The sequence below is a fragment of the Diceros bicornis genome, chromosome 8, assembly GCF_020826845.1.
Source record: "Diceros bicornis minor isolate mBicDic1 chromosome 8, mDicBic1.mat.cur, whole genome shotgun sequence".
Classification (NCBI taxonomy): domain Eukaryota; kingdom Metazoa; phylum Chordata; class Mammalia; order Perissodactyla; family Rhinocerotidae; genus Diceros; species Diceros bicornis.
This window is the reverse complement of record NC_080747.1, coordinates 80,592,704-80,609,294: the sequence shown is the minus strand read 5'-3', so window position 1 is coordinate 80,609,294 and position 16,591 is coordinate 80,592,704.

Genomic DNA, 16,591 nt, shown 5'->3' with positions numbered 1-16,591 from the left:
CAATGTTTCACTGTATTCTGGCATTTAATGATGCTTGATAAAATTTGAAGCGAGCTTAAGTTTTTTTCTCCTTGAAGTTGACTTGCCTTTTCTGCCTATATACCTGAGGAATTCTTTGTCACGGACACACAATAATTTAACCAGAATTTGTGTCATTTCTGAATGTTCTGTTAAAGTTCTTTGTGGTGTATAATGTAATATCTTCAGATTCATTTCTTCCTTCACATCAGAGAAATGTGATTACATTATATTTCTTAAATTTTTATTCCATTTACCAGATTTCTAATAAGTAGTTATCCATATATTTGATCATCTTAGTGTGCTACTTATCATCTCTCAATTAGAATCTTTAATATCTGTTTCTATTTTCTCTTAATTTCCTCAAATAGTTCCTATATAGAAGTCATTTATTTGACTTTTTGTTGTATTTATTCCGATTCTTGCTATTTCTAATCTATACATTCAATTTGAATATTTTGGCTGTCAATTAATTTCCTTAGCTGTGAAACCTTATGTTTCAATTCATTTTGTTGTCTTTCATCTTATCTTTGTGATCCATTTTATTGACTCTTAATTTCTCTTAATAAATTCTATCATATCTCAAAATGTTCCTGAGAATCTGCTTTTAGTACTGGGATAATGTTTCATGTACATTCTTTGTTTTATTTTGCTTGTGATGTTTCATTTCCTTTTTTTTCTTTTGCTTCCCTCCCACTTCTAACCTTTTCTTTCTATTATTTTTTTCCTATTATAGTATGTTTGCAGAGTTTGCATATACTATTCCCTTTCATTTTTTAAAGATCTTAAAATAGGCAGCTTTGTTCAGATCTTATATTTGCTCTGACTTATGTGATTGAATTATCCTTGACACATTTCCCACTTCTTAAAGACTATTTTCTCTATGTTCCTATATTGAAAGGCTGTATATTCTGATCTACATACCTTCTCCACTGGCTTGTTTGGTAGTATTCATGAATGTTTCCTGCACCTCTCTGAGGCTCCTCTCTCAGCATGTACAAGATCAGGTCAATTCTCACTCAAAGACATGGCTCCAGCAGTTCTCCTCTCCCCCTTCATCAGCAATGTTTTTCTTCTCTTCTAGATCATCCCAGCAGCAGACAGACAGGTTCTTATATATCACATTTTTAAAAGTGCTTCCTTGACTCCTCTTGCCCTCCAGTCATTTCTGCATGTCTCTGTCTCCATTTACTGCAAACTTCCTTGAAACATTTTCCAGTGTCCCCAACTCCTCTCCTCTTATTCTCCCTTGAACCTAGTAGGCTTTTACTCTCTGCATTGCACAAAAATCACGCTTATCATGGCCAACAATAATTGCCCTGTGGCTAAATCCAATGGTGAATTATCAGTCCTCATCTGACCTATCGGCAGCATTTGGCATCACACTCGACACTTCTTCCTTGAAACTTCTGTGCTTGACATTTGGGACACCATCCTACCTCATTGACCCCCATTTTTAATTTCCTTTTCTGGTTCCTTCTGATCTCCCTCACTTATTAAAGTTGGAGTGCTCGTAGGCTCTGCTTCTCAACTTCCTCTTCTCTTTATCTCACAGCCTTGGTGATGTCTTGAAATGCTGTCTTTATGTTGACAAGATCCCGTGGTTTACCTCCAGTCAGGGTTTCTCTAAGCTCCAAACATCAGGTCTAATGTCTAATGGATGTCTAATGGGCATTTCAAAATTGACAGATCCAAAGCCAAACCTCTGGCTTGACTCCTCTCTTTCACACCCTTATCCAATCAGTCAGAAAATCCTGTTGGCTCTACTTTCCAAATGTATCCAAATTTCAACCTCTTTTTATAATCTCTGCTTCTACCACTGTCGTCCTCTTTTCTCTAAATTATTGATATAGCTTCCCAGTGTGTCTCCTTGCTTCTACTCTTGCTCCTCCTGTCGTCTGTTCTCAAGACCCTAGTGAGACTGTGCCAATGAAAATATAGGGTTAGAGTAAGTCTCTCCTCTGTTCAAAACACTCCATGCGGGCCGGCCTGGTGGCTTGGTGGTTAGGTGCATGCGCTGTGCTGCTGGCTGCCCGGGTTCGTATCCCGGGAGTGCACCGACGCACCGCTTCTCCGGCCATGCTGGGGCCGCGTCCCACATACAGCAACTAGAAGGATGTGCAGCTATGACATACAGCTATCTGCTGGAGCTTTGGGGGAAAAAATAAATAAATAAATAAATAATCTTTAAAAAAAAAAACACTCCATGGCTTCACTTCTCATGCTATGCAAAAGCCAAAATACTTGCGATAGTGTAAGGCCCTATGCGACCTGCCTCCACCTCCAACCCAATTTCTCTTTTATCTCATCTGCCAACCTCCACCTAGCTCACACCACGTAAGTGGCACTCTCTAGCTGGCTGTTTCTCACACTTGCCTTTGCATCTGCTGTTTCTGCTGCCTGGAATCTCATCATCACCTGTCACATGATTCACTCCCTCACTTCTTTCCAGCCTTTGTTCATTTGCCATCTTCTCACAGAGGACTTCCCTGACCACTCTATTAAAAATGAGAATCCTTCTTCCCCAAGGACTTCTCTCTCTTCTCTCCTTTAATGTTTTCTATACCATTTATCATATTCTAATAAGCTGTAAACTTATTTGGGTTTTGTTTGTTTTTAATATCTGTTTCTCATTGTTATAATGTAAACTCCACAAACTAGATATTTTTGTCTGATTTGTTTACTGCCATTTCTTCAGTACCTAGAACAGTGCTAAATACAAAATAGATTCTCAATAAAGAATGGTTAAATGAATGCGTGAAAGAATGAATGAATGAATGAATGAACTGTGGAAGGGCTAGGCCTCAGCTGCAGCTCAGTGTCATCCATGATGTGTAACCTGGGTTCTTTTCTTATTGTTTTATTAATTGCCAGGTCAGGGCCCACTCATTCCGGCTATGGGTGTCGCACTCCCATCCTTTTTAGATCATTTACTTAGTATAATATCCTGGAGTATGGAAATTCCTGATGGTACTTTCTCACTCTACTGATGTTTCCTGGCATCATGTAAGTTATTTTTACTTTCTTGGATTTATCCTGATTTCCCCAGGGCTGGTGAATCACTCCAGTCAGCTTTGCTCAAAATTAGAAGGTATTGATGAGATTTTGCAGGATTTTCTTGATTCATCGTTTCCTAAGCATTGCTTTATTGGGGAAAGGGGATAGGGAATGCTACTTTTTCCTACTGAGATCGTCTGTGTTCTTTTGTTGGCTACTACTTTTTAGGTTGGGCATTTCATTGTATCCCTTTCATAATTTGGGTTCTGCTTGTGAATTCTATTGTTATTTTTACTGTTTTTTCTTCACATCGAAGGAGGGAGAATTTTCAATACTGTTTTAATCTATCTTTGCAGAAAGTCTATATGTTATGTTTATTTTTAAAAATGAAGCAATACTTAAAAATAAATCAGCAATCTGTGCTATTAACATGTTTTTGTTTCTTTGTTTCTTATTTTAGTACAAATGTACAGATATTTGTTGCAATTTCAAGACCATCGTTATGATTTTTTTTAGGCTGCTTTTTACTTTTCCAGCTGTAGATTTTACTGTGAGAATTTCTAAGTAAGATTTTCCTAAACAGTATGATTATGCAGTGTTCTTTTATTTCATACATGAAAGCACTTGTTTTGTGATTTATAAAAGTCTTTATAATTAAATAACAGCAACATTCAGCAATATTACCTATAATCAAGAACAAGAAAGTCTTCTCAAATGCTAAAGCAGATCTTTATGAGGAGACTTTTCTTAATATTAAACTTCATAATATAAAAATTAAAGCGCATGCACTTTTTATTAAAATTCTAATACCTTACTTGAAAACGATGCACACTTCCAAGAATACTTCACCCCCTTAAACAACTTTACTCCTCATGAACATGTTCTTTGTTAGTTGAAGTTCACCGTTTAAAGGTGGGCAGCGTGCTTTGCTTTAGAAATGAAAACTGAGTGAATGTTTGAGAGTGCCTAACCCACGATGGACCCGCAGGGACTAAATTGAATATTTCTTTCCTAAAATTCCTTCATTTAGTAAACATATACAGTAATTACATACCCCCGTTTTCAGGAAAGAGAAAAAGTCTGTGGGATTGTGATTTTTCTCCAGGGTTCACTTAGGAAGGGCTGCTCTCCTTCCTGCACATGGTCAGGAGAACTGGTTCCCAGGCTGTTAACCATCACAATTTGTTAAGCCTCAGCATTGATAAATTACATTGAAGCAACAAAAGAAATGGAACAAATCACAGAAAACATAGGGATAATGAGAAATATAGGAACCAGGAAAATATGTACATGAATATGGAAAGAATGGAAACATTCATAGTGACAGGTTGCTAATTGTATTTTCCTCATCGATATTTTGAAATCATATGCATTTCCCTAACAGACATACCATACCATAGCGCTCTCTGAGTGTAGCAAAAAGAAGGCAAAGTAATATGGTATGGATACTTGGAGTATTACTTTTTACATTTCTAAAATTTTTTTTTTTTATTGATGTTTTAATGGTTTCTAACATTGTGAAATTTTGGGTTGTACATTTTTGTTTGTCCATCACCCCATATATGACTCCCTTCACCCCTTGTGCCCACCCCCCACCCCTACTACCCGGGTAACCACAGTCCAGTTTTCTCTGTCCATGTGCTGGTTTATATTCCACATATGAGTGAGATTATACAGTGTTTGTCTTTCTCTTTCTGGCTTATTTCACTTAACATAATACGTTCCAGGCCCATCCATGTTGTTGCAAATGGGACGATTTTGTCTTTTTTTTATGGCTGAGTAGTATTCCATTGTATATATATATACCACATTTTCTTAATCCAATTGTCAGTCGAGGGACACTTAGGTTGCTTCCACTTCTTGGCTATGGTGAATAATGCTGCAATGAACATAGGGGTGCATAAGCCTCTTTGGATTGTTGATTTCAGGTGCGTTGGATAGATTCCCAGTAGTGGGATGGCTGGATCATAGGGCATCTCTATTTTTAATTCTTTGAGGAATCTCCATACCGTTTTCCATAGAGGCTGCACGAATTTGCATTCCCACCAGCTGTGTATGAGGGTTCCTGTTTCTCCACATCCTCTCCAACATTTGTTGTTTTTTGTCTTGGTGATTATAGCCATTCTAACGGGCGTGAGGTGGTATCTTAGTGTTGTTTTGATTTGCATTCCCCTGATGATTAGTGATGTTGAGCATCTTTTCATGTGCCTATTGGCCATCCGTATATCTTCCTTGGAGAAGTGTCTGTTCATTTCCTCTGCCCATTTTTTGATCGGGTTGTTTGTTTTTTTGTTGTTCAATTGTGTGAGTTCTTTATATATTATGGAGATCAACCCCTTGTCAGATGTATGTTTTGCAAATATTCTCTCCCAGCTGGTTGGTTGTTTGTTCATCTTGATTCTGGTTTCATTTGTCTTATAAAAGCTCTTTAATCTGATAAAGTCCCACTTGTTTATTTTTTCTTTAGTTTCCCTAGTCTGGGTAGGCATCTCATCCGTAAAGATTCCTTTAAAACCAATGTCAAATAGTGTGTTGCCTATATTTTCTTCTATGAGTTTTATAGTTCCTTCAGGTCTTTGATCCATTTTGAGTTAATTTTTGTGAATGGCGATAGCACATGGTCCACTTTCATTCTTTTGCATGTGGCTGTCCAGTTTTCCCAACACCATTTATTGAAGAGACTTTCCTTTCTCCATTGCATGTTCTTAGCACCTTTGTCGAAAATTAGCTGTCCGTATATGTGTGGTTTTATTTCTGGGCTTTCAATTCTGTTCGATTGATCTGTGTGTCTGTTTTTGTACCAGTACCATGCTGTTTTGATTACTATTGCTTTGTAGTATGTTTTGAAGTCAGGAATTGTGATGCCTCCTGCTTTGTTCTTTTTCTTTAGGATTTCTTTAGCTATTCGGGGTCTTTTGTTGCCCCATATAAATTTTAGTATTCTTTTTTCTATTTCTGTGAAGAATGTCATTGGGATTCTGATTGGGATGGCATTGAATCTGTAGATTGCTTTAGGTAATATAGACATTTTAACTATGTTTATTCTTCCAATCCACGTGCATGGGATATCTTTCCATTTCTTTATGTCATCGTGGATTTCCCTCAATAATGTCTTGTAGTTCTCATTGTATAGGTCCTTCACCTCCTTGGTAAGATTTATTCCTAGGTATTTTATTCTTTTTGATGCAATTGTAAATGGTATTATCTTTTTGAGCTCTCTTTCTGTTAGTTCATTATTAGCGTATAGATATGCAACTGATTTTTGTAGATTGATTTTGTACCCTGCAACTTTGCTGTAGTTGTTGATTGTTTCTAACAGTTTTCCAACAGATTCTTTAGGGTTTTCTATATATACAAACATGTCATCTGCAAATAGTGAGAGTTTCACTTCTTCGTTACCTATTTGGATTCCTTTTATTCCTTTTTCTTGCCTAATTGCTCTGACCAAAACCTCCAGTACTATGTTGAACAGGAGTGGTGAGAGTGGGCAGCCCTGCCTCGTTCCTGTTCTCAGAGGAATGGCTTTCAGTCTTTCCCCGTTGAGTATGATGTTAGCTGTGGGTTTGTCATATATGGCCTTTATTATGTTGAGGTACTTTCCTTCTATTCCCATTTTATTGAGAGTTTTTATCATAAATGGATGTTGTATCTTGTCAAATGCCTTCTCTGCGTCTATTGAGATGATCATGTGGTTTTTATTCTTTGTTTTGTTGATGTGATGTATCACGTTGATTGATTTGCGGATGTTGAACCATCCCTGCGTCTCTGGTATAAATCCCACTTGATAATGGTGTATGATCTTTTTAATATATTGTTGTATTCGGTTTGCCAATATTTTGTTGAGGATTTTTGCATCAATGTTCATCAGCGATATTGGCCTGTAATTTTCTTTCTTTGTATTGTCTTTGTCTGGTTTTGGTATCAGGGTGATGTTGGCCTCATAGAATGATTCAGAAAGTGTTCCATCTTCCTCTATTTTTTGGAATAGTTTGAGGAGGATGGGTATTAAATCTTCTTTGAATGTTTGGTAAAATTCACTGGAGAAGCCATCTGGTCCTGGACTTTTATTTTTTGGGAGGTTTTTGATTACTATTTCAATCTCTTTACTTGTTATTGGTCTATTCAGATTCTCCATTTCTTCTTGGTTCAATTTTGGGAGGTTGTCTAAGTCTAAGAATTTATCCATTTCTTCTAGATTGTCCAATTTGTTGGCATATAATTTCTCATAGTATTCTCTTATAATCCTCTGTATTTCCATGGTATCCGTTGTAATTTCTCCTCTTTCATTTCTAATTTTATTTACTTGCGCCTTTTCTCTTTTTTTCTTAGTAAGCCTGGCTAAGGGTTTGTCTATTTTGTTTATCTTCTCGAAGAACCAACTCTTTGTTTCATTAATCCTTTCTACTGTTTTTTTGGTCTCAATATCATTTATTTCTGCTCTGATTTTTATTATTTCTCTCCTTCTGCTGGCTTTGTTTGTTCTTCTTTTTCTAGTTCTGTTAGGTGTAATTTAAGGTTGCCTATTAGGGCTTTTTCTTGTTTGTTAAGGTGGGCTTGTATCGCTATGAGTTTCCCTCTCAGGACCGCTTTTGCTGCATCCCATATGGTTTGATATGGCATGTTATCATTTTCATTTGTTTCCAGATAGTTTTTGATTTCTCCTTTAATTTCATCAATGATCCATTGGTTGTTCAGTAGCATGTTGTTTAATCTCCACATTTTTGTCACTTTCCCTGTTTTTTTTTCCTGGTTCATTTCCAGTTTCATAGCCTTATGGTCTGAAAAGTTGCTTCTTATGATTTCAATCTTCTTAAATTTATTGAGGCTTGCTTTGTTTCCCAACATATGGTCTATCCTAGAGAATGTTCCATGCACGCTTGAGAAGAATGTGTAGTCAGCTATTTTTGGGTGGAGTGCTCTGTATATGTCTACTAGGTCCATCTCGTCCAGTTTTTCATTTAAGTCTAATATTTCTTTATTAACTTTTTGTCTGGATGATCTATCCATTGCTGTAAGGGGGGTTGTTAAGATCCCCTACTATTATTGTGTTTTTGTTGATTTCTCCTTTTAGGTTTGTTAATAGTTGTTTTATGTACATTGGTGCTCCTATGTTGGGTGCATATATATTTATAAGTGATATGTCTTCTTGATGGAGTGTCCCTTTTATCATTATATATTTCCCTTCTTTGTCTTTCTTAACCTGTTTTATCTTGAAGTCTACTTTGTCTGATATGAGTATGGCAACACCTGCTTTCTTTTGTTTGCCATTAGCTTGGAGTATTGTCTTCCATCCTTTCACTCTGAGCCTGTGCTTGTCTTTAGTGCTAAGATGTGTTTCCTGAAGGCAGCATATTGTTGGGTCTTGCTTTTTAATCCATCCTGCCACTCTGTATCTTTTGATTGGAGAGTTCAACCCATTTACGTTTAGGGTAATTATTGATGTATGAGGGCTGAATGTTGCTGTTTTGTCACTTATTTTCTGGTTCTTTTGCATTTCCTTTGTTTCTTGTCCCATTTGTTTTGGACTGCCAATTCAGTTTGGTTGTTCTGTCTTATGATTCTTCTAGTTTTCTCTTTGTTTATCATATGTGGTTTTGCTTTGATTATTTGTTTAGTGGTTACCTTGAGGTTTGGGCAAAACATCTTGTGTATGAGATAGTCCATTATCTGATAGCCTCCTATTTCCTTATACTAAGTCAATTCAGTCACTTTCCTCTTCCCCTTCTAAGTTGCTCTTGTTATACCTTATTCTATCTTGTGTTGTGGCTGTGTGTTTACAGTGATGAGGTTAAATTTATTTTTGGTGAATTTCTTCCTTTGATCTTTGAGTTTAGTATTTAAGTGGTTGCTAACCTATTCCGGTAAAGATCTACTATTTCTCTGATTTTGTCTACCTACTTTCCTCCTTACTCCAAGCTTTGTGTTCCCTTTCTCTTCTTTTTTTCAGGCCTGAGGGCCTTCTTGAGTATTTCTTGTAGTGGGGGTCTCGTGGCCATGAACTCCCTTAGCTTTTGTTTATCTGGGAGAGTTACTATTTCTCCATCATATTTGAAGGATATTTTTGCTGGATAGAGTATTCTTGGCTGAAAGTTTTTGTCTTTTAGTATTTTGAATATATCATTCCAGTCTCTTCTAGCCTGAAAAGTTTCTGTTGAGAAATCCGCTGAGAGCCTGATGGGAGTTCCTTTGTACATTATTTTTTGTTTTTGTCTAGCTGCCCTTAATATTGTTTCTTTGTCGTTGACCCTGGCTAGCCTTACCACTAGGTGTCGTGGTGAAGACCTTTGTCTGTTAATATATATAGGCGTCCTGTTGGCTTCGCTTACTGGTATTTCCTGCTCCTTCCCCAGATTTAGGAAATTTTCAGCTATTATTTCCTTGAATAGGCTCTCTGTTCCTCTTTCCCTCTCCTCTCCCTCAGGAATACCTATAATTCTTATGTTACATTTTCTAATAGAGTCAGATATTTCTCGGAGTCTTTCTTCATTTCTTTTTAGTCTTAGTTCTCTCTCTTCTTCCATCTGGAGTATATCTGTATTCCTATCCTCTAAAGTACTAATTCTTTCCTCCATATTGTCAGCTCTGTTCTTTAAAGATTCCAGATTCTCCTTTATCTTCTCCATTGTGTTCTTCATCTCCATCAGCACTGATTGGTTTTTCTTTATGATTTCAATCTCTTTTGTGAAGAAACTCCTAATCTCATTGAATTGTTTGTCTGTGTTGTCTCGTATTTCGTTGAGTGTTTTTATGATAGCTATTTTGAAATCTCTGTCATTTAGTTTATGGATTTCTGTGTCTTCGGGGTTGATTTCTGGGTGCTTGTCATTTTGTTTCTGGTCTGGTGATTTCATATATTTTTGCATTGTGGTTCCTGTGTTGGTTTTGATTTTCCTCATCCTGGAAGTCTCTGGTTGCAATTTCCACCTGCCGCCACTGTCTGGTGGTAAAGGGCTGTGTAGTCTAAGCCCCCTGCGCTCTGCCCCAGTTTTTCTGCTGCGATCTGCAGTTTTGTTTTGTTTTGTTTTGTTTTGTTTTTCCCCACTGCGATCCACAGGTCCAGTCCAGTTTGTTCAGGTCTGCCTCGGATCGCTAGGCCAGCTCGAGCTGCAGACTCCGGGTTGCGGGGGGGGGGGGAGCTCTCTCTTTTGCCCTCTGGGTCCCTGACGTGGGAGGCTTCTCGTTTGCCCCTCTTTATCCGCTCTCTGGGGTGCTCAGATGTTGATGGTAGCCCTGTGGCTCCTCTGAGCCCTCTGTGCGGGAGTTTCCCACTGGCTGAGAGAGCCCGAAGAGCTACAGTTTCCCGCCGAGGGCCACCCCTCCCCCCTCTCTGGGAGCCACGCGGATCGGGATCACTGATCTGATGGGCAGGGAGCGGAGTTCTCCTTACCTCTCCCCACTTCCTGCGGGGGCCCAGCACGTTCCGCTCTCAGATGTGCGGCAGTGTGGATCCCTCCGCTCTAGGTTTTCACTGTCTGGGATTCCGTTGTTGGTCTGTGGCTGTTGCTTTTGTTGTATCTTGTGGGGGAAGAATTCACGGGAAAGCTCACTCCGCCATGATGCTGATGTCACTCCTCCTCTAAAATTTTTTAAAGTTCTAACTCGGCATAACAATCTTTTAATTATAGTTTCCAAATAATGATTTTATATTGAGTATAAGATCATTCAAATTAATTTAATTAGCTAACGGAAAGAAATTAGCAGAAATATATGTTTATTTAAATTGAAGACTTTTAAATAAAATATTATCTTTTCCTATTAATTAGAGGATTTCTTTTAGTAGATGATTCCTCAAAATTTGAAAAATAATTTGGAGAACATATGATAGGGCAGAAAAGTCTTGCTTTTTCTGTTATTAATATAACTACAAATTAGAACTTAACGTTGGATATATCAATGTTACATATTTTGTTTATGTAACTTGATCAATAAAGTTAGGTAATTGACATGCGTAAAGTTACTAGTTCCCTTAGATACTATAGAGAAATGATTGTAAATGGACGTGTAGTAAAGGACATGTTCATCAACAGTTTTGTTTAATTAATTTCTAGCTTTTTTAGGTCTAATTGGCAAGTAGTCAGGATCATATGTGTGCCTGCATGTGTGGTGGTCTGTTTGGATTATCTTTAACGCTTGGGAAGTAATGGAAATAAGAGATATTTCAAAACTGTTTCATCATTTTTATTTTAAATAATGCTTTTTTTCCCTGTATAACTCATCTTGAATAATGCTTCTTTTGTCTTAGGTAAAAGAGTCACAAGACCTCCCACTTCTTTAAAAAAGATGAAATTAGACTTGAAAAATTTACTTTTTCTTAGCATTTTAATATAAATGTTGCTTTCTCTTCTCTCATGGAGTCATGAACTTCTGTCTAAACAATAGTAACAGAAAAACAAACAACTTCTGAAAAAATGTTTGGCAGACAAAATGAATGCCCAATGGTGAGGCTCACCTTTTAGAAAAGTCAAAGAACAACCACAGGTATATTGTGGAGACTATTAGACAAGAGAAATGATTTGCACACTGCTGGGACACACACACTGCTCTGTGGGAACTGCTTTCAGAGCTAGGATGTTTCTGAGAGGATGCGTTCAACTGTACAGAGATCTGTGCGAGCATAGAGGGCTTGTGTATGACTTTCCAACAGAAAGATCATTTTATTTTCCAAACCTAAAGTTTTCTTGCTACCTTCTAGGTTATGTAGTATATTTCACTGGGTAACCATGGCAGTGCAGTATTTCTCAGGTTAAAGCTTTTTCATGAAACAAAGCTTACATTTTTTTCTAGCAGCAGGAAACATTTGACTGGAAAGCAAATCACCATCTTTTGAGACTAAGCATGCTGTGTAATTCTGAGTTCAGCATGTGTCTTGGGGGGCAAGTTTAATACATTTCTTTTCCTGAGGCAGTTCTATTTTGTTTGCCAGGAGATACATTCTTTTCAACTGTTAAAACTCTATGTTGATATAGGCAAGAACTTATACTTGTCAAAATCAAATGAAAAAATGCAAATTATGTTTTGCTTTTTCTTTATAGTATATTCTGATTGGAAACACTTTCTTCCTTTTTGGTCATATAAGTAGATTCTTTGAAGATATTTTCATGTTTAGGGTAGTGAAAGTAGAAAATGACAGTACTGAAGAAATTTGCCTTTATTAATGTTAGTCGTGTATAATTTATAAAACACATTTGCTCTCACTCTGATCTTTCAACATATGTATGCCTGTATATGTGTGTGTAAATCATTTTTGAGTATTTATTTAATGTGTCCATGAAATCTACAGAGAGCATTAAAAACAGTTCTATTTCTCATAAGAGTGAAACTTAAAAAAAATCCTGCAAATATTTAGGCTCATGTGGACAATAGCTAGTTATTGACACATACAGACGTTAATAAGCTCAATAAAGTAAATTACTGCATCTGTTTTTTTTCCAACCAAACTCCTTGATAGAATTCAAATGAAACTTAAAATGTTGCTTACTTCATAATTCCCTTATTTTTTTTGTCCTAAACATCCCTTTCTCAAAATTTAATGTATAATATTTGGTGAAATAAGTTGTTTTACTGCTGAGAGACTGAATTTCTTTTGAACATTGTAAATACAAATAATTAATATTGTTTTTACCTGCATTTACATAGTTTTTGAAATCTAAATTATTTTATTCAAACTGACTGCATAGTATATTACTACCAAAGAATGAGATAGAATACTGCCTCATGGAATTTAAACATTAAATACAATACTAGAAAAAGCAACAGAAAGAGTAGCTTGTCCAATATTAAAAGAATAAAAGACCAATGAAATTTGTGTGGGTTGTTTTAGGGCTAACATTTTATTCCTAATATTTGATATGTAATTTTAAGTTTTAGCATTAGAAAATGATGTTTTGCAATCGTGTATCAGATTTTATGCCATATTTTAGTGTAGTGAGACTAATGGAAAACATGGAGATAAGAAGCTAGGAAAAATAAAAATACATAAATAAAATTAGATGATTTTAAAAAAGAAATAAACAATTAGAAATAATAGAATAAAGAAAAGAAAAAAATGAAAACAGAATAAGAAACATTCTATGTACAAAATACAAATACTCAACCAGAAAAAGTATGTAGTTTCTCACAATTTCTTTGCTTTTTAAAATGCTTATTATATATCAATTATTATATATCTGTAAGTATTCAATTATTCTCTGAAAGAAACACTAAAAATGCAAGTGCTAAAAATTTGTTATAGAGATTAACTGAAACACCGTCATTCATTAACTATATCAAAAACATTTGTTTTGATATTTGTTTTATATCTTTTTTCTTTTTATATTATCAACAATATTTATAATTTAATTTAGGATTTAGGATGCCAGTGTAACATGTCATATATATTTTCTTAATTTTGCGTCATTCTATGCATTTATTATGATGGAAGAATGTTAATATCACACTGCAGAAAAGGGATGAGAGATATTGTTGTAGCTATCTTTGAAATTGCAGTCTATCACCATTTGTTCTCTGGCATATTCAAATACTCAAATCCCTCCCATATGAAAAATCCTCACTTTTCCCCCAAAAGTCTCATCCCAATACATCATTGGCTTGAAGTCTATTATTCCATCATCTAAACTGTATCAATTTGTGGATGGTGCTTCTCAGGGCTGGTACCCAAGGTGTAGCTCCTTGGATGTAGCTTCTCTTAATCCAAAGACTTACTAGAAAGACAATTTGCCCTTCCTTCATCCAACATATAATGAGGGAGAACAAGACAGGCTGACCTCAATAAACACACATAAAGGGGAGAGAGGATAGAAGACACATAGAAATCATTGGTCCATAGCACTTCTAAAAACCAGCTAGGCAAATTTTGTTAGTTTCTTGATTAGGGTGGTTCTATTCCCTAGGAATGCTTCTCTGTTGCTTTTCACTTTGCCCATGGAGCAAGTCTTCCTTTTTTGTAAGAAAGGCTTTTGTGTGCACCTGAAAAGTCTTCTCAGCATGCCACCTATCTGAAGGGATTTGGAGTCAAAGAGGCACCTATTATTTTAAAGATGTCTGTATCTTTTAGCCTGTGAATGTATAAGTTCTTTTAAAACCTTGTGGATTTCCTATGTGTCAAATTATAAATTCACTCCATTTGACATATCCATACCTACAAATCTCTGAGATAATCCTCTCACTATTTTGATTCAGAGTGTTGTGGGATAATTTTATTAAAAGTTTTCTGCCTAGACGAGTTATTGAGATATTCCCTTAGGATTCTTAGAAGCCCATTGGTCTAGCAAGAGGGTTCTAGAAGACACCTTCTTAAATCTTTTTGACATCTTAACAAAGAGTCATACAGATCTTTGATTTGATTGTTACCCTTGCAGCACTATTGATTCAATCTTTGCACTGAGATCTTTTTTCACTTTGATAGTTGTTTGTTGGAGGAGACTGTGGATGAGAAACAATTTCACCTTTGATCCCAGCAAATATTGGCTCTTTTATATTTTCACTAAATTCTACTTGAAAATTGAACAATTCCTCTTTTAGTGCGTCTTGTTATGGGCAGCTAAAATAAGGCAATTGGCACTTTGAACATTGCGTATAGAAATCTTCTTAGCAGGAGAAGGTTAGGAATGGAAAAATTTATTGTGACCATTTGGGAAATACAACTTTCCAAAGTATAGTGTATAAGACATTAGTATGGAGCTTTTGAATTTTTAGAGTCATCAGATATTATGATTAGGTATCTTATTAGCTATCCAATGTAGTGTTCTAGATAACAATTACTCCCTTCTTGTTGGGGAAATATAGTTAAAAATAAAATCTGCCAACCCAGAAATTTCTTGCAACAATATATAGGAAAGAAAGAAAACAGTTTCATTATTGATTGAGCTTTAAACCAGTCTGTGATGCACATCATAGGCAATCCCTAAGGAGATTGTGAAGAAAAAAAGAATCTAACCCTTTTGTATAGTCAGGCAGATACAAAATTCATTACATACGTGTTAAATGTCTTTATCCAAAGGGAAAACAAAACTTCTTGCATATTTTAGATAAGTGGGAAATTACATCTTGGAGTCAAATACCTAGGCTTAAGCTTCCAAGAAAGGGAGTCATCCTCCTTGATGTTTGTATTTCAAAAGAGATGGCTCCAAAGTCCTCATGAAGGACTTTCCTAGGAGGTAAAACTGGCAAGAAGCTCATTGAGTTTTTAAAAGATTAACACATATCTCAAGGAGCCAAAAAAAAGCATTTACAATTTCAAGTTTTGTAGAAGAAGGAAGGGAGTTCTCCAATAAAAAGGAGGATGAGGAGTCTCTTTCCTTTCTGGCAGGAGGGTAAATTTTTGATGTAATTATTTTTAGATTTGTTTTTACCCTTATGTTCTACACTATTCTTACTGGATGATCATCTAGGCATGTGCTGAGTCCATATAAAGAGAAGATTGCTATGGTAAATTGTACCATAATTGGGTACTGTATTGTATTGGTCACAGTCCTCCAGAGAACAGAGAAACAGAACTAATAGGATATTTTATATCTATATATATGTAAATATAGACACACACATATATATGTATATATGTATGTATATATACGTGTTTATATGTGTATGTATATATATATATGCATATACAATAATGAAGAGATTTATTATAGGGAATTGACTTGTGTAATTATGGAGAGGCTGGCAAGTCCCAAAATCTGCAGTTGGCAAGCTGAAGACCAAGGAGAGTGGATGCTATTTTTCCAATCTGAGTCCGAAGGCCTGAGAACCAAAACAGCTGATGGTGTAAGTTCCAGTCTGAGTCTGAAGGCAGAGGACCAATGTCCCAGCTCAAAGGCAATTAGGCAGAGAGAGGGAATTCTCCATTACTTAACCTTTTTGTTCTATTAAGCCTTTCAATGGATTGGATAAGGCCCCATTAATATTGTGTAGGGCAATCTACTTTACTCAGTCTACTGATTCAAATATTAATCTCATCCAGAAACACCCTCACAGACACACCTAGAATAATATTTAACCAAATATCTGGACACCCATGGCCCAATCATGTTGACACATAAAATTAACCATCACAGATATTAATCATTAGAAAAATATTCCTTATATTTAATAGAAAAGTTGTACCAACTATTACCCATTTATCCTAAGACATCACTTGTTTCCTCTCCTATCTTAGTTTCGTTTGCCTCCATTATCATTCCCAATTGAATTCGTCTTCATCACTGCCACCCAAGAGTTCCTTGCAAATCTCATCATGTCACTTCCCTTCTCAAATTGTCCATTAGGTCTTCAGTGCTTTCAGAATGAATATCATGCTTCTTTTCACATCATATAGAGATGGTTATAAGCTTTCCTTTGTCTGCCTATCTAACTTGTTTCCGTGCTTGCATCACTTTTTAGCCATAAGTTGAAATCTGTAGTGGCTCAAGGGCATCATGTACCTCTATGACTCTGGCACCAAGCACAAAGCCTTTGGTACACAGATTTTACCAGATAAATGTTTGATAACTTAATAAAGAAATGAGTTATTTGAGGTAGGCTCTCCGATGCTCTTGGGGGCTGAAGTAAGAAGAAGCTGGAAATTTATTTGAGAACT